Below are 19,222 nucleotides of genomic sequence, written 5' to 3' on the forward strand. Positions count from 1 at the left end.
GCAAAACAGCGTTTTTAGACTTTTTTACCCAAGAAAGCGCTAAAAAATGCAAACGCAGCAAAAATGTGGGAAAACGTCCAGTGTGCATGAGGGCTAAGGCTTCTCTGATTTTTGGTATGTTCCCTGGTTCACACCTGTGCGATTTGTCCTGCAACAAGAGGAATCCCATTATTGTCTATGGGGCCCATTCACACCTATGAAATGTGTATCTTGGGGGAAAAAGGGCAGGCGCTGCGTTTGGTGTAACATTTGGCCCTATAGACGTCAATGGGAGCACCTAAAGGAAAAAAAAAAAACCTAAACTGTATAATAAAATAAAAAAAAAAGCATCAGTGTGAAGCTAGCCTGATCCGTATCCTCAATATGCCCACTAAAGTTAGAGAAGCTGAGGATGGGCATAAGGGGCACCTAGTAATGGCTTTATGAATGAGGCCTACGGCTTGTGTACCAGGGGCGGACTGACCATTTGGAAACTCGGGCACTACCCAAGGGCCCGGGGTCAGTAGGGGGCCCCATGAGATGCCCCTGGTACCTATTTCATAGGCTTTTTTGAGTTTGGGCAAGGACACAGGGGCCCCATGATCCCCTATTGCACAGGGGCCCCATGAATTGTCAGTCCGCCCCTGGTGTGTACACATCGTGCTGTAATCACAGCTGCCATTTAAAATCCTGCAATTTCAGTGCAATCTCTGAAGACTTTATTGCTACTTGTGAAGATTTCCCAACGATTTCTTGCAATTTTCAGTGCGATTTCCATTCTATGTATGTGAAATCGCAACAAAATGACAGAAAAAGTCATGCCAGAACTCCTTTAGAAATCGCACATTAAGATGCTGACCTTCACATTCATTAGATGCGATTTCCATTCCCAAATCCCATCGGTGTGACTGGGCACTTATGGGAATACATGTAATAATAATCGCAGATCGCTGCAACACATTGGGGCTGATTTACTAAAGGTGAATATACTGTGCACTGCAAGTGCAGTCGCTTTGAATCCGAGGGGAAGCTCTCAAATGAGGTGAAGCTCTGCGGATTTCTTTCATCCAACCATGTGCAAGCAAAAATGCAGTTTTTTTTATTTTCCTTGCGTGTTCCCCTCAGATCCACAGTAAGGCTACGTTCACACTAGCTTTGTCAGCAGGCGTCAGACAGGCGTTTGGGAAGTGTTTTTAATGGTTCTCAAACATCTCTGAAAATTCTGCACATGGCAGCACACAGCGCTGTTTACACAGAAGTGTTAGCGTCGCATCAAAACGGACACCTCTGGTCGAGTCAGGAGGAGTTGAAGCCTCCCATTTAAGTCTATGGTGCCGCTCTGCAAACGCCTGGCAGGCATTTGTGGTGACGTTTGCAGAGCATTAATACCATTTAAACTTCATTATAGGCATTTGATGTGCGGTTTTAACGCTTGGCAAACGCTTACCAACCGCCACAAAACCGCGCGTAGGGCGTTTGTTGAGCGTTAAAAATGCTTCCCAAATGCTTGTCTAATGCCTGTCAAATGCTATAGGGGCATTTGGCAAGAGTTAGAAAAAAAGTCAAGTGTGAACGAGCCCTTACTGTACTTGCAGTGCACAGCCTATTTGCCTTTAGTCAATCAACCCCATTGTCTATGAGCGCAGGGGCGGACTGACCATTTGGAAACTCGGGCACTGCCCGAGGGCCCGGGGTCAGTAGAGAGCCCCATTAGATGCCCCTGGTACCTTTTTCATAGGCTTTTTTGAGTTTGGGCAAGGACACAGGGGCCCCATGATCCCCTATTGCCCGGGGGCCCCATGAGTTGTCAGTCCGCCCCTGAGCATCACCATTTTAAAAGGCACCTCAACGCACCTGTGGTGCACCACCACTCAAGATCAGGGGTGGACTGACAACTCATGGGGCCCCCGGGCAATAGGGGATCATGGGGCCCCTGTGTCCTTGCCCAAACTCAAAAAAACCTATGAAAAAGGTACCAGGGGCATCTCATGGGGCCCCCTACTGACCCCGGGCCCTCAATAGGGGATCATGGAGCCCCTGTGTCCTTGCCCAAACTCAAAAAAACCTATGAAAAAGGTACCAGGGGCATCTCATGGGGCCCCCTACTGACCCCGGGCCTTCGGGCAGTGCCTGGGTTTCCAAATGGTCAGTCCGCCCCTGCTCAAGATACGTCCTGTTAACAAAAACAATCAGGAGCAATTATTTCTGTGTTGGAACCCAATCGATCCGAATGGACCATGGTAATACAACCTAAAGTGAATGGGCCCCTATGGGTATAGCCTGCCCCCTGCTGAGCTGCATTAGCATTGCATAGAGATCAATGGTTACATATGCTGCACTGGGATAACAGGGTCACCATTCAAGCACTGGTTTCCTAAGGCTACGTTCACACTAGCTTTGTCGGCAGGCGTCTGGGAAGCGTTTTTAACGCTTCTCAAATGCCTCTGAAAATTCTGCACATGGCAGCACACAGCGCTATTCACACTGAAGCTTTAGCATCGCAGCAAAACTGACGCCTCATGTGGAGTCAGGAGGAGTTGAAGCCTCCCATTCAAGTCTATGGTGCCGCTCCTCATACTCCTGCCAGGCGTTTGCGGGGCATTTGCAAGGCGGTTGTGAAGCGTTAATACTATTTAACTTCATTTTAGGCTTTTGTGGTGCGGTTTTAACGCTTGGCAAACACCTATCAAACGCCTCAAAACTGCGCATAGGGTGTTTGGGGAGCGTTAAAAATGCTTCCCAAATGCCTGTCTAATGCCTGTCCAATGATATAGGGGCGTTTGGCAAGAGTTAGAAATACGTCAAGTGTGAATGAGCCCTAACAAGGAGGGGCTGAGGCTGCATTCACACGAGCGATTTGTAGCTTGAGCCCGGGTTCACATTGATGCGGTGCAGAATTCGCAGCGTTTTCTGTGTGAAGTCAGAATCGCACCCCGTTCATGCAGATTGCTGCAGGTGTGTATGTTAGCAACACCCCGAAATCGGTCTGCAAAACGCAGTGCGATGTGCAGAATTGGATCGTATAGGTGTGAATACCCATGCAATCTGATTCTAGTGCGGACCCAAAAAAAGGATCCTGCACCTTGTAGGTGAGGGTGGGGCGCGATTAGAGCCATATAAAATGTACGGCTCCAATCACACCGCACACAGATCCAGGGGCGGACTGACAACTCATGGGGCCCCCGGGCAATAGGGGATCATGGGGCCCCTGTGTCCTTGCCCAAACTCAAAAAAGCCTATGAAAAAGGTACCAGGGGCATCTCATGGGGTCCCCTACTGACCCCGGGCCCTCGGGCAGTGCCTGAGTTTTCAAGTGATCAGTCCGCCCCTGCACAGATCACATGTGTACAGGAATGCGGTGCGGTTCCTGTGCGAATCACACGCAATAAACCGCACCGCATATATGAGAACCCAGGGAAAGCTCCAAAATTGCCTAAACTTAAAGAATCCATTTTTCTCTGTGGTGCCTGTTTGTGTGATCAGGTGTGAACAGGCACCACAGAACAACTGATCTTTTTTAATTTGAGCGTTTTTGGAGCTTCAAGCTACAAATCAGTGTGAACGCAGCCTTATCCCAGGTTCACACCTAAGCGTTTTCTGCAGCATTTTGCAAAAACATAGTACAGTCCATGTAACATGATTTCCTATGGGACAGGTTCACATCTCCGCGTTTTCACGCAGTGCATTTTTTGGAAAGGGTCAGAGGCTTTTTTGAACGCAAAATGTTGCGTCTTTGGTTCTTTAGACTTCAATGGGAACGCTGAAGAAAAGCATGTATTGTGCGTTTTTTCTGTGTTTTTGATGCATTTTGTGTTTAAAATCTGCCTAGCAACAAGAAAAATAACAAAAAAAAGAAAAGAAAAAAAGCATCAAAAATGCAGCAGAAACGCATTAAACGCAACCTGTATAGGTGTGAACCTAGACTAATGCAGGCCATAGATGGTTCGTTTATCAGCCGATTTTTCATCCGAAAGAATGTGTCAATTTTCGCACTGTTCGTGGCATCGGCCGATTTTCGCAGTTCCTCCTCATTTCGTTTATCAGTCATGCTGGAAAATTCGTGAAAAAGGGCCAATTTTTGCAATCATTGGTGGCACCATCAGTTTACAGAACGAATGATGTTTCGTTTTTCGGACAAAAAAAATCGGCTGATAAACGAACCGTCTATGGCCTGCATAAGATTGTGACCTGGATATGTGCACCTTTAATTCTACTGAACTGAACATGACAGCAATTCTAAGCTGAAGATCACCTCCCCCGTACACACACATGGACAATCAGACCCACACATGGGCAATCAGACCCACACATGGGCAATCAGACCCACACATGGGCAATCAGACCCACACATGGGCAATCAGACCCACACATGGGCAATCAGTCCCTCATATGGGCAATCAGTCCCTCACATGGGCAATCAGTCCCTCATATGGGCAATCAGTCCCTCATATGGGCAATCAGTCCCTCGTTCATACTGACTTCAGCCAGGGGAACACTATTTGGAGCAGCAGTGTGTACAGCAGGTTTTTTTTAAGCTTTCAGCCAGCTTTGATCAGCTTTTTTGAATCCTTGAGCCCGGGTTCACACCGATGCGGTGCGGAATTTGCACTGGTGCCTGTGCGAATTCCATACCTCATCAGAGTCGCTCCCCGTTCATGTGAACTGCTGTGGGTGTGTATGTTAAGTTAACAACACCCTGGAATAGATTTGTAAAATGCAGTGCGATGTGCAGAATCAGATCGCATAGGTGTGCAATCCAATTCTAGTGCGGACCAAAAAAAGTGTCCTGCATGTTTTTGGTGCGGGTGTGGTGCGATTTGAGCCATACAAAATGGCTCCAATTGCACCACACAGAAATTGCAAATGCGGTGCGGTTCCTGTGTGAATCCCATGCGATGTTCCACACCGCAGAAGTGTGACACCGGGCTCAAATCGCCATTCCATGAAAGTGAAGAGGGATGGAGGCGTCCAGCATGTCCCATATCAGGGGCGGACTGACCATTTGGAAACTCAGGCTCTGCCCGAGGGCCCGTGGTCAGTAGGGGGCCCCATGAGATGCCCCTGGTACCTTTTTCATAGGCTTTTTTGAGTGTGGGCAAGGACACAGGGCCCCATGATCCCCTATTGCCTGGGGGCCCCATGATCCCCTATTGCCTGGGGGCCCCATGAGTTGTCAGTCCGCCCCTGGTACCTTTTTCATAGGCTTTTTTGAGTTTGGGCAAGGACACAGGGGCCCCATGATCCCCTATTGCCCGGGGCCCCATGAGTTGCTAGTCCGCCTCTGTTTGTGACATAAGGCTTCGCTTACACCGAATCTGACTTTGAAATCACGTGACTTCACTTGAATTCGCACAATTTCAAAGACGAATGTCAGTCCGACTTGGAAGACATCTGAGCGACTTCATGACGTCTATGCAAGTCCCACCTGAACCTGCAATAAGTAATGCATGAGGTACTTCCAAAATCGGTGCGACTCTGACAGAGTTGGAGTCGCACTGATTTGACCGCTTCCATTGCGGACAATAGGGTGTGACTTGTCATGCGATTTAAAACTTGCATCAAATTGCATGACAATTCACGGCAGTGTGACCGGGGACTAATGCCGGCCATAAACGCTTCGAAAATCGGCCGATTTTTGCACTGTCAGTGGGCTAATTGGTTGGCCGTTTTTTGCACTTTGAGATTTTCGGTCATGTTGAAAAATTTGCGGCTGATTTGGACGATCGGCCAATTCTCCCGGCAATGATGGCAAAATTGGCCGATTGTTTCAACGATAAAAAATCAGCACATGAGCCGTGACCTGCAAGGGACAGAAGTTATGGGGGGAACTTTATGATTTAGTCCAGGGGCGGACTGACCATTTGGAAACTTGGGCACTGCCCGAGGGCCCGGGGTCAGTAGGGGGCCCCATGAGATGCCCCTGGTACCTTTTTCATAAGCTTTTTTGAGTTTGGGCAAGGACACAGGGGCCCCATGATCCCCTATTGCCCGGGGGGCCCCATGAGTTGTCAGTCCGCCCCTGATTTAGTCGGCCAATTTTTTAAACTGTTGGTGGTAACGTCGGCCGAACGTTTATCATTCGAAGAATTGGCCAGTGTTCGACCCGTCTGTGGCCTGCATAACGCTGCAGTGTGTACACCTCCACCTGCTCCCTATTGTAACAATTGATAGGCAGCCAGGACGTGGTAAAGGCTCCTTTACACTAGTGGTTGGGAAGCAGTAAAACTCCACAGCTGGGCCGTGCTTTTACCTCCTCCCAACCACTACCCTCTTTAGCTGCAGAGGCAGCCGCTTGCGGTGTACACATGCCCTGACCGCAGCAGGAATTATATCCCATGATGCTTTTGGCTGGTGTAGCGCCCAACGAGAGCAACCCATTGAAGTGAATGGGGCTGCTCTGCAAGCTCCCTGCAACCACGTGCAACCCATGAGGTTGCTGCACACTAGTGTGGGGTGCAAGGGGTTAAAGTAGGCTGTGAGAAGCTGAAAGGAATGCTCTATGAAGAGCGATCCGAATGTGGATCACTTTTCAGAAATCAAAGCACACGCCCTCAGGCTCGGTTCACACCTATGCCATTTGCGTTTGATCCGTTTCTGCATTGCGTTTTTGCCAAGTTTTTGATGCGTCTTGTGTTTTTTTTACATTTTTTTTCTTGTTGCTAGGCAGATTTAAAATGTGGCAAAAACACACTACAAGCTTTTCTGCAGCGTTTTCATTGAAGTCTATAGAACCAAAAATGCAACTTTTTGCATTCAAAAAAGTCCCTGACCCTTTCCAAAAAACTGGAAACTGGGTGAAAACGTGGAGATGTGATTTTTTTTTTTTTTTTGTTGCTGGGCAGAAAAAAAAAAGCAAAATGCGGTAAAAACACGGCCAAAAAGAAATACATAAGTTTCAGCAGCTTCTCCATTGAACTCTATTATAGCAAAAACGCAGCTTTTTTTCTTTAAAAAAGTCCCTGACCCTTTTCAAAAAACTGGAAACTGGGTGAAAACGTGGAGATGTGATTTTTTTTTTTTTTTTGTTGCTGGGCAGAAAAAAAAAAGCAAAATGCGGTAAAAACACGGCCAAAAAGAAATGCATAAGTTTCAGCAGGTTCTCCATTGAACTCTATTATAGCAAAAACGCAGCTTTTTTGCTTTAAAAAAGTCCCTGACCCTTTTCAAAAAACTGGAAACTGGGTGAAAATGTGGAGATGTGATTTTTTTTTTTTTGTTGTTGCTGGGCAGAAAAAAAAAGCAAAATGCGGTAAAAACACGGCCAAAAAGAAATACATAAGTTTCAGCAGCTTCTCCATTGAACTCTATTATAGCAAAAACGCAGCTTTTTTGCTTTAAAAAAGTCCCTGACCCTTTTCAAAAAGGCAGCAGCTCAAAAAAGCATAAATGTGAACGCGTTCCATAGGAAATCATGGTAAATGGACTGCTGTGCGTTTCTGCAAAACGCTGCGGAAAACGCTTGGGGGTGAACCTGGGTGGAGATGTGACCCAACTGCCTATTTTCAGTGCCTGTTTGAAAGAGACCCAGCGATCTGTGATGCTTCATATCAAATGCTGCGATCATTCTGGGTCTGAGTATGACTGGGATGTCGATCGGTCTGGAATGATCGACCACAGATGAGTACAGCAACACAACTGCAATGCAAGTATAAAGGAAGAGGGCAGCAGGGGCGGACTGACAACTCATGGGGCCCCCGGGCATTAGGGGATCATGGGGCCCCTGTGTCCTTGCCCAAACTCAAAAAAGCCTATGAAAAAGGTACCAGGGGCATCTCATGGGGCCCCCTACTGACCCCGGGCCCTTTCCAAATAGTCAGTCCGCCCCTGGTCCCCCCACTGTCCCTTACATGCCACAGCTTCCGGGGAGGTGCAAGGGCCACATGAAATGGCATGGCGGGTCGGATTTGGCTTGTTTGTTTCTGAGCCGTTACTGGTTTGTAACGATGAAAATGATCTTGGTTTGATCAGATGCTTTGGAGGCCAGAAGAGATATGGAGAAGGGTGGCCACCTCATCCCTTTAGCCCGGGTTCACATATATGTGGTGCGGTACATCGCATGTGATTCGCACAGGAACCGCATCGCACCGCATTCCTCTGCAAATCACATGCGAATTGTTTACAAACAGTTCTCCCCCCCCATTGAAGATACTTGGCAATCACTGGCTGGGACCCAGTGATTGACAGCCGTGGCCGTGAATGGAGGAGTGGGTAGGGCACGCTTGTGGCGCGTGTGCCCCCCTACCCAGAAATGCAAATCACGTATATATACGTGATTTTGCGCACCTGTGCCACCCTGTAGCAGTATTTTTGCTATAGGGCGGTCAGGAAGCGATAAATGGATTTTACTGGTGCCACACCCCTTGTGATAGCAATAAAGTTCAATAAAAAAAATAAGAGAAAAAAAAACCTAGCAAAATGTAAAAAAATAATAAAAAATGTAAAGTCCCCATTCCCCTGTGCTCATGGGCAAATGTGAACACATAAGTATTGCCATGTTTCACATGACTGTCATATGCCTTTAAGTGTTTCTATATTTTGTTTCTGCTCCTCCCTTTCCTTTGGTTTAGTTAATGCTGTATAGATAGCCCTCCCCCTTTCCCAGAAATGCATTGCAGCTCTAGCCTCATGTCATGAAGCAGGAAACTTTATGATCTTTTGACCTATCGAATGTTCATTGTTGTAAGATTCTCTCAGTTTATGGAATAAACTTCACAAGATCTACAAGACGTCTTATCGATTGAGTCACTGACTGTGGTATCCAGCTGAGGTTGAAGTTATCGCTATCTCATCACAACTGTAAGTTACAGAGATCACACTATCAATGCTTAGATTGGAGAGACAGAACAAGTATGTCCCGCACACATCTGTAAATGGTGATCACACCACCCATGTGAGGTATCGCCGCTAACGTCAAAGTGAGAGCAATCATTTTAGTGCCAGACCTCCTGTGTCACGTTACACTGCTCACCTGTCAGCCTTTGTTCACATATATGTGGTGCAGTATACTGCATGTGATACACACAGGAACCACACCGCATTCCTGTGCAAATCACATGCAATTTGTGTGCAGTGCAATCAAAGCCATACATTTTGTATGGCTCAAATCACACCGCACCCGCACCAATAGGTGCAGGATCCTTTTTTTTGGTCCACACTAGAATCGGATCGCATGGGTATTCACATCTATGCGATCCGATTCTGCACATCACACCGCATTTTGCAGAACGATTTTGGGGTGTTGTTAACTTAACCACTTCCGGTCCGGACACTTTTACCCCCTTCCTGTCCAGACCAATTTTCAGCTTTCAGCGCTATCACACTTTGACAATTGTGCGGTCATGAAACACTGTACCCATATGAATTTTTTAGCATTTTTTTTTGAGACGGATAAAACTTTATTTTGGTGATATTTATTCACCACTGAGATTTTTATTTTTTTTGCTATATAAATGAAAAAGTAGAAAAAAAATGTTTTTCTTATATAATTTTGCTAATAAATAATCTTTCTTCATAAATCAAAATGTATTCAGCTATCTTTTTAGTAAAAGAAAATAATTCAAATTAGTTTATAACCAAAAATTATCATTTTTCAAAAAATTGTTTTACATTTTTTTTACTTTTTTTTTATATTATTATTTATGTTTTTTTTACATTCTGTCACCCTAGCAGTATAGTGTCACCATAGTGACACTGTACTACTTGTGGGGGGTCATGAAGATTTTTTTTACTTTTTTTTACACTGATTGCTTTTACACTCATAAAGGCTGTAAAAGCAATCATTTCTCCTTCTCATTGAGAACTACTGTGTGAGCTGTGATTGGTCACAGCTTGTCACATGGTACAAGGCTGTTGTGAATAGCCTTTTACCATGTGACCTCTGTGATCATTCACAGATTTCACATATGCAGGCCATAGACGGGTCATTTATCGGCCGACTTTTCGTCTGCACAAAAATCGTCCGATGTTCACGCTGTTAGTGGGACCAGCCCATCGGCCGTTTTTCGCGGATCTCCTCATTTATTTTTATCGGTCAAGCTGGTAAAATCCACGAAAAATAGCTGTTTTTCGTGGACATTGGTGGCAGCATCGGCAACGGGGCTGACCGATTTTTCGTTTAAATTCGGCCGATAAACGGCCCATCTATGGCCTGCCTTAGTCTAGGTCAGCAATGGGCAAACTACGGCCCGGCGGACCTTTTAATCCGGCCCGCGGAGCGTGATACTGTCAGGATGGCTGACAGGATGTGTGTAGGCGGGGCAGCGTGACGAACGTGAGGGGAGCTAGGCTCCTCTCACAGTCCGCCCTGAAGCCCGGACGGCGCGGGAACACGGCGAGAGGAATGCGCGGAGCAAAGGTAAGTAAATTGACACAGGGGGGACTTGGGGACTTAATATGGGGGATGAATTACTATATGGGGGATGAATTACTATATGGGGGATGAATTACTATATGGGGGATGAATTACTATATGGGGGATGAATTACTATGGGGGATGAATTACTATGGGGGATGAATTACTATATGGGGGATGAATTACTATATGGGGGATGAATTACTATGGGGGATGAATTACTATATGGGGGATGAATTACTATGGGGGATGAATTACTATGGGGGATGAATTACTATGGGGGGTGAATTACTATAGGGGGGATGAATTACTATATGGGGGATGAATAACTATGTGGGGGATGAATTACTATGTGGGGGATGAATTACTATGGGGGATGAATTACTATATGGGGGATGAATTACTATGGGGGATGAATTACTATATGGGGGATGAATTACTATATGGGGGATGAATTACTATGGGGGATGAATTACTATGGGGGATGAATTACTATATGGGGATGAATTACTATATGGGGATGAATTACTATGGGGGATGAATTACTATATGGGGAATGAATTACTATGGGGGATGAATTACTATATGGGGGATTAATTACTATGCTTACTATGGGGTAATATTACTATACTTACTATGGATGACACATACACATCATTCATCTACTCTTGGTCCGGCCCCCGGGTCCAATATATGAACCCATTGCGGCCCTCAAGTCAAAAAGTTTGCCCACCCCTGGTCTAGGTTCACACCAATGCAGGTTGCATTTGAGGCGTGTCTGCATTGTGTTTTTGCACTTGCGTTTTTTACGTGTTTTTGATGCGTTTTTTTATTTTATCTTGTTGCTAGACAGATTTTAAACACAAAACACATCAAAAAAGCAGCAAAGATGCACTACATGCTTTTCTGCAGTGTTCCCATTGAAGTCTATAGAACTAAAAACTCGTTGAAAAAAGTCCCCGCCCCTTTCTAAAAAAACGCACCAGGGGGAAAACACGGAGATGTGAACCTGTCCCATAGGAAATCATGTTAAATGGACTGCAGAAAACGCTTAGGTGTGAACCTAGGGTTAGGCTCTGCTCACATCTGTGCGGGTGGTGCCAATGCGGGACCCGCACAAATCCCGACAGCCGCGCCACCCACACAGAGGAATGTGGGACCTGGTGGCTTTAATTCTAATGGCACACCACCCGCACTGGAAATTGCAATTATACTGGGAACCTGGCGGGCTGCCATTTCTGCAGAAGTGCTTAGACTTCTTCCCTGTGTGTCCCGGGGCACAAGAGTCCGCTCAAATGAATGGGCTCTCCTGCCCGCGCAGATATCGGGATGCACAACCGCACAGATGTGAACCAGGGCTATGGGAATATTTTCCTAATTGAGAGATTTCAGGAAAATACCGCATTGTGGCCACTAGATGGAACTGATGATAAAACCTTCCCATTTTCACTGCTTAGGCTGGCCATACATACAATTTTCATGAGATTTTCGCTTTAGATTTACCAAAAACCATATAATAGGAGGTCAAACCTAAACAACACTTTCAATTGTATCCAATTAGGCGGGCCCTCGCACTACATAGTTGAAGGTGAATCTAAAGGAAATTGGACAGAAAATTGCATAGTGCATGGCCAGTCTTATCTAAGCCCTGGATTACACTGGATCCGACTTTGAAATGGTGCAACTTCAAGTGGGACTTCATAGACACTAGGGTGGCCCCCTCATCCCTTTAAACCCGAACACATATTAATGACACGGGTTGTGGGGATGATTAAGGTGGTAAATATACTCACAGTATATGGGATACAAATGGTGAAACAGAAAAAGGGCGCATCGACCTAGTGCATTATCGTTTAAAATAATTTATTAAAGAAACAAAAATAGGTATCATATTCACAATGGACATAATAACACAGGCATGTCAAACTGAACAAGGTGTATGATCCAAACAACATCTGAGTCCATACGATGGAACCCTGGATGACCAACTGTCTAACGCGTTTCGAGGACCTCTTCCTCAGAGCCAACTCACAATGCCATATCTGCAATAGATTACCCCAGGGGTGGACTGACCATTTGGAAACTCGGGGTCAGTAGGGGGCCCCATGAGATGCCCCTGGTACCTTTTTCATAGGCTTTTTTGAGTTTGGGCAAGGACACAGGGGCCCCATGATCCCCTATTGCCCGGGGGCCCCATGAGTTGTCAGGATTAGTCCCAGAACCCGTGTCATTAATATGTGTTTGGGTTTAATGGGATGACATGGGAACCCTTAGGGCTCGTTCACACGTGACTGTTTTTCCAACCCTTGCCAAACGCCCCTATAGTGGTTGACAAACATTGGCTCAGCGTTTGCGGAACGTTTTTAACTCTCCACAAACGCCGCATGCGCGGCGGTTGCTAGGCGTTTTTTAAGCGTTAAAAACGCCCCACAAATGCCTATAATGAAGTTTGAATGGTGTTACTGCTCCGCAAACTCCCCGCAACCGCCGGGCGGGCGTTTGTGGAGCGGCACCATAGACTTGAAAAGGAGGCTTCAACTCCTCCTGACTGGACCAGAGGCGTTTGTTTTGCCGCGACGCTAACGCTCCCGTTTGAACAGCACCATGTGCTGCAATGTGCAGAATTTTCCCAGGCGTTTGGGAAACGGTAAAAACGCTTCCCAAACGCCTGTCTGCCGCCTGCACACAACGCTAGTGTGAATGTAGCCTTATAGACATCTGAGTGACTTCATGCAAGTCGCTCCCCAAATCGGCAAAAGTAGTGCAGGAACGTCGGAGTTCGTCAGAGTCGCACCAATTCAAACTGATCCATTGCCGATCATTAGATGCAATTTGTCATGTGATTTGAACGGTCAAATCGCATGACAGCTCGTATCAGTGTGAACCAGGGCTTATTTTACACTCAAATCACTGGGTCTCTGTGCTTCTATAAGCAGTGCAGGCAGATTGTGGCTGATAGGAAGGATGGGCAGGATGCTGTACATAACTTCTTGAAAAATCATGTTGCCTCAGTACTCCTCTCAATAGCCCTTAGTTCAGATACAACTGTGGGTGGGCTCTTGGGAGGAGCTATTCAAATATCAACATGCCTTCATGGGAGGATGTGAGTCTGGAGGGGCGGGCATTCCTAAGCAGCAAGTGTACTGCCCAATGTGATGCTGAGCCTCAATGATTGAAGGAACTGAAATCCAATGAATGAAAGGGGCGGATCAGGGACTGTCCAGCTGTGGAGGAATGAGCTAGATCAGCTGTTGTAGTTCTACAAGTCCCATGAGGCATTGCAAAACTGACAGTTACAAGCATGACTCCCAAAGGCAGAGGCATGATGGGACTTGTAGTTCACCAAGAGCTGGAGGGCTACAGTTGCCCATCCCTGAGCTAGATGATGCTGGACGCCCTCCAGCCAGGGAGGGAAGCGGGCTCTTATCTGATTGGCTGCAGTTTCTAATGCACATTGTGAGGAGCTAACAGTGTGCAGCGCAAGCCATTTCAGTAGAGGAAGGCTGGAGTTCCCGGCTCCATCCAAAGCTGGAATGGTCAGTTCTGGCCGGATTTCGGTTTTAACCCTTCAGGCGCTGCGTGTAGCACAATACAGGGGGGGGGAGATATATAACGGAGAGTATTGCCGCTTCAGCTTCACTGAGAACGAAATCGCCAATCCTCAATCGGCTGGCCAATCCCGGAGACGGGCGCGCTCGGAAGTAGTTTTCCCCCTCCCCCCCCCCCCATAGCGGCTGGAAATCTTCGATGTGTGATGTTGAAGGATGTCTTTGTTCACTAACGATCTCTTCTGATCATTAGAATCGGTGGTGATCGCTCCTCCATGACCTGAGCGAGCGCGGTGCGCCCAGATCGCTGTCCTCTGGTGTGTGTGTGGCCCCGTGGAGTGCAGAGCAGACATCAGCAGTCCATCCTCTGCGAGGTACGCTTCATGACCCGAGCGAGCGCGGAGCGCCCAGATCGCTGTCCTCTGGTGTGTGTGGCCCCGTGGAGTGCGGAGCAGACATCAGCAGTCCATCCTCTGCGAGGTATGCTTCATGACCCGAGCAAGCGCGGTGCGCGCAGATCGCTGTTCTCTGGTGTGTGGCCCCGTGGAGTGCAGAGCAGACATCAGCAGTCCATCTTCTGCGAGGTACGCTTCATGACCCGAGCGAGCGCGGTGTGCCCAGATCGCTGTCCTCTGGTGTGTGGCCCCGTGGAGGGCAGAGCAGACATCAGCAGTCCATCCTCTGCGAGGTACGCTTCATGACCCGAGCGAGCGCGGAGCGCCCAGATCACTGTCCTCTGGTGTGTGGCCCCGTGGAGTGCAGAGCAGACATCAGCAGTCCATCCTCTGTGAGGTACGCTTCATGACCCGAGCGAGCGCGGTACGCCCAGATCGCTGTTCTGTGGTGTGTGGCCCCGTGGAGTGCAGAGCAGACATCAGCAGTCCATCCTCTGCGAGGTACGCTTCATGACCCGAGCGAGCGCGGAGCACCCAGATCGCTGTTCTCTGGTGTGTGGCCCCGTGGAGGGCAGAGCAGACATCAGCAGTCCATCCTCTGCGAGGTACGCTTCATGACCCGAGCGAGCGCGGAGCACCCAGATCGCTGTTCTCTGGTGTGTGGCCCCGTGGAGGGCAGAGCAGACATCAGCAGTCCATCCTCTGCGAGGTACGCTTCATGACCCGAGCGAGCGCGGAGCACCCAGATCGCTGTTCTCTGGTGTGTGGCCCCGTGGAGGGCAGAGCAGACATCAGCAGTCCATCCTCTGCGAGGTACGCTTCCTGTGCTTCTGTCTTCCTTTTATAGAGATATTTCACACACGCTGCAGCAGCTCCGCCGACCTGAAGCCGTGACGCTCATTCACCAACCCGGAAACGTCTGTGCAGAAATCAGGAGAGCCAGAGACACGGCTGACAGCCTGCACTGCCTGGGCTGCTGAATCCAGGTACTGAGCCCCATCCCTGCACTCCTGATCCAGGTACTGATCCCCATCCCCTGCACCGCTGAATGCAGGTACTGAACCCCATCCCTGCAACCCTGATCCAGGTACTGATCCCCATCCCCTGCACCCCTGAATGCAGGTATTGAGCCCCATCCCTGCACCCCTGATCCAGGTACTGAACCCCATCCCTGCACCCCTGATCCAGGTACTGATCCTCATCCTCTGCACCCCTGATCCAGGTACTGAGCCCCATCCCTGCACCCCTGATCCAGGTACTGATCCTCATCCTCTGCACCCCTGATCCAGGTACTGATCCTCATCCCTGCACCCCTGATCCAGGTATTGAGCCCCATCCCCTGCACCCCTGATCCAGATACTGAGCCCCATCCCCTGCACCCCTGATCCAGGTACTGAGCCCCATCCCTGCACCCCTGAATCCAGGTACTGAGCCCCATCCCCTGCACCCCTGATCCAGGTACTGAGCCCCATCCCCTGCACCCCTGATCCAGGTACTGATCCTCATCCCCTGCACCCCTGATCCAGGTACTGAGCCCCATCCCTGCACCCCTGATCCAGGTACTGATCCTCATCCCCTGCACCCCTGATCCAGGTACTGAGCCCCATCCCCTGCACCTCTGATCCAGGTACTGATCCTCATCCTCTGCACTCCTGATCCAGGTTCTGAGCCCCATCCCTGCACCCCTGATCCAGGTACTGAGCCCCATCCCCTGCACCCCTGAATGCAGGTACTGATCCCCATCCCCTGCACCCCTGATCCAGGTACTGATCCTCATCCTCTGCACCCCTGATCCAGGTACTGATCCTCATCCCTGCACCCCTGAATCCAGGTACTGAGCCCCATCCCTGCACCCCTGATCCAGGTACTAATCCTCATCCCCTGCACCCCTGAATCCAGGTACTGAGCCCCATTCCTGCACCCCTGATCCAGGTACTGAGCCCCATCCCTGCACCCCTGAATGCAGGTACTGATCCCCATCCCCTGCACCCCTGAATCCAGGCACTGAGCCCCATCCCCTGATCCAGGTACTAATCCTCATCCTCTGCACCCCTGAATCCAGGTACTGATTCTCATCCTCTGCACCCCTGAATCCAGGTACTGCGCCCCATCCCCTGCACCAGGTATTGATCCTCATCCTCTGAACCACTGATCCAGGTACTGATCCCCGTCCCCTGCACCCCTGAATCCAGGTACTGATCCCCGTCCTCTGCACCCCTGAATCCAGGTACTGACACCCATCCCCTGCACTCCTGAATCCAGGTACTGATCCCCATCCTCTGCATCCCTGAATCCAGGTACTGATCCCCACCCCCCCCCTTGCACCCCTGAATCCAGGTACTGATCCCCATCCCCTGCACCCCTGATCCAGGTACTGATCCCCATCCCTGCACCCCTGATCCAGGTACTGAGCCCCATCCTCTGCACCCCTGATCCAGGTACTGATCCTCATACCCTGCACCCCTGATCCAGGTACTGATCCTCATCCTCTGCACCCCTGAATCCAGGTACTGATTCTCATCCTCTGCACCCCTGAATCCAGGTACTGCGCCCCATCCCCTGCACCCCTGATCCAGGTACTGATCCCCATTCCCTGCACCCCTGATCCAGGTACTGATCCCCATCCCCTGCACCCCTGATCCAGGTACTGATCCCCATCCCTGCACCCCTGATCCAGGTACTGAGCCCCATCCTCTGCACCCCTGATCCAGGTACTGATCCTCATACCCTGCACCCCTGATCCAGGTACTGATCCTCATCCTCTGCACCCCTGAATCCAGGTACTGAGCCCTTTCCCTGCACCCCTGAATCCAGGTACTATGCCCCATCCCCTGCACCCCTGATCCAGGTACTGATCCTCATCCTCTGCACCCCTGAATCCAGGTACTGAGCCCCATCCCTGCACCCCTGATCCAGGTACTGATCCTCATCCCCTGCACCCCTGATCCAGGTACTGATCCTCATCCCCTGCACCCCTGAATCCAGGTACTGATCCTCATCCCCTGCACCCCTGATCCAGGTACTGATCCTCATTCTCTGCACCCCTGAATCCAGGTATTGATCCTCATCCTCTGAACCCCTGATCCAGGTACTGATCCCCGTCCCCTGCACCCCTGAATCCAGGTACTGATCCCCGTCCTCTGCACCCCTGAATCCAGGTACTGACACCCATCCCCTGCACTCCTGAATCCAGGTACTGATCCCCATCCTCTGCATCCCTGAATCCAGGTACTGATCCCCACCCCCCCCCCTTGCACCCCTGAATCCAGGTACTGATCCCCATCCCCTGCACCCCTGATCCAGGTACTGATCCCCATCCCTGCACCCCTGATCCAGGTACTGAGCCCCATCCTCTGCACCCCTGATCCAGGTACTGATCCTCATACCCTGCACCCCTGATCCAGGTACTGATCCTCATCCTCTGCACCCCTGAATCCAGGTACTGAGCCCTTTCCCTGCACCCCTGAATCCAGGTACTATGCCCCATCCCCTGCACCCCTGATCCAGGTACTGATCCTCATCCTCTGCAACCCTGAATCCAGGTACTGAGCCCCATCCCTGCACCCCTGATCCAGGTACTGATCCTCATCCCCTGCACCCCTGATCCAGGTACTGATCCTCATCCCCTGCACCCCTGAATCCAGGTACTGATCCTCATCCCCTGCACCCCTGATCCAGGTACTGATCCTCATTCTCTGCACCCCTGAATCCAGGTATTGATCCTCATCCTCTGAACCCCTGATACAGGTACTGATCCCCGTCCCCTGCACCCCTGAATCCAGGTACTGATCCCCGTCCTCTGCACCCCTGAATCCAGGTACTGACACCCATCCCCTGCACTCCTGAATCCAGGTACTGATCCCCATCCTCTGCATCCCTGAATCCAGGTACTGATCCCCACCCCCCCCCACCCCTTGCACCCCTGAATCCAGGTACTGATCCCCATCCCCTGCACCCCTGAATCCAGGTACTGATCCCCACCCCACCCCTTGCACCCCTGAATCCAGGTACTGATCCCCATCCCCTGCACCCCTGAATCCAGGTACTGATCCCCACCCCCTGCACCCCTGAATCCAGGTACTGATCCCCATCCTCTGCATCCCTGAATCCAGGTACTGATCCTCATCCCCTGCACCCCTGAATTCAGGTACTGATCCTCATCCCCTGCACCCCTGAATCCAGGTACTGATCCCCATCCCCTGCACCTCTGAATCCAGGTACTGATCCCCATCCACTGCACCTCTGAATCCAGGTTCTGATTCCCATCCCCTGGACCCTCTGTACTGTCTCTGTGTCAGGGCTGAGTCTGTACCATGTGTCATTTCCCTATGATGGAGGATCTATGGATGCTCTTCTCCTAATATGTGTGCCATATGTTATATGAGTGTGTGCTGCAGGCACCTTTATTTATATATATATATACACTGTATATTATGAAATCTGACATGCTGCATTAGTCTCTGAACATACACTGTATATATGTATATATGTAGGATATAGACACGTACATGTATATGAATGTATACATGTGGGGTTCTATAGGTGCACGTGTGTGCTCCCTGTATATGTGTATAGATACACTCATGTACATGTCTGTGTATGTATACCTATGTGGGTTCTATAGGTACTTGGAACTGTATATATGTTTCCATTCTTATACAGAAATTATTGTATGTTCTTTCTATACAAGTATATACATACAGAATCATATAGAATATAAATTCCTAAAATACAGTGAAATATACTGTATATACATTGATTATTATGTATGGGTGGCCTGGTTGGGTGTGTATATACAACTCATTTATAAAGCAGTTAACCTGACATTTGCCAAACCTTACCTGCAGGTGAATCTCCCTGGTGCATGTGTTTAAAATTACAGAGATTGATTCACCATCAGTAAAAGTCACATTCAATGCTTTATACACTGCTCAAAAAATTAAAGGAAC

The 19,222-nt window shown here is 49.2% G+C and overlaps 1 protein-coding gene across 4 annotated transcripts in view; it reads left to right on the forward strand.

Annotated features, from left to right (window-relative positions):
* Positions 1–15,135: 15,135 nt before the first annotated feature.
* Positions 15,136–19,222, forward strand: part of CYRIB (CYFIP related Rac1 interactor B) — a 261,661-nt gene continuing 257,574 nt past the window's right edge. Inside the window, exon 1 of one of the 4 annotated variants that reach the window (XM_089677502.1) lies at positions 15,136–15,259. The gene's annotated coding sequence lies outside the window, so the exon portion shown is untranslated. Of the gene's footprint in view, positions 15,293–19,222 lie in introns of all 4 variants that reach the window. The other 3 variants (XM_089677498.1, XM_089677501.1, XM_089677497.1) reach the window with 3 other exon arrangements.

Source organism: Staurois parvus, unplaced genomic scaffold (assembly GCF_062004578.1).
Source record: "Staurois parvus isolate SC_StPar_1 unplaced genomic scaffold, SC_StPar_1.0 ptg000187l, whole genome shotgun sequence".
NCBI classification, from domain to species: domain Eukaryota; kingdom Metazoa; phylum Chordata; class Amphibia; order Anura; family Ranidae; genus Staurois; species Staurois parvus.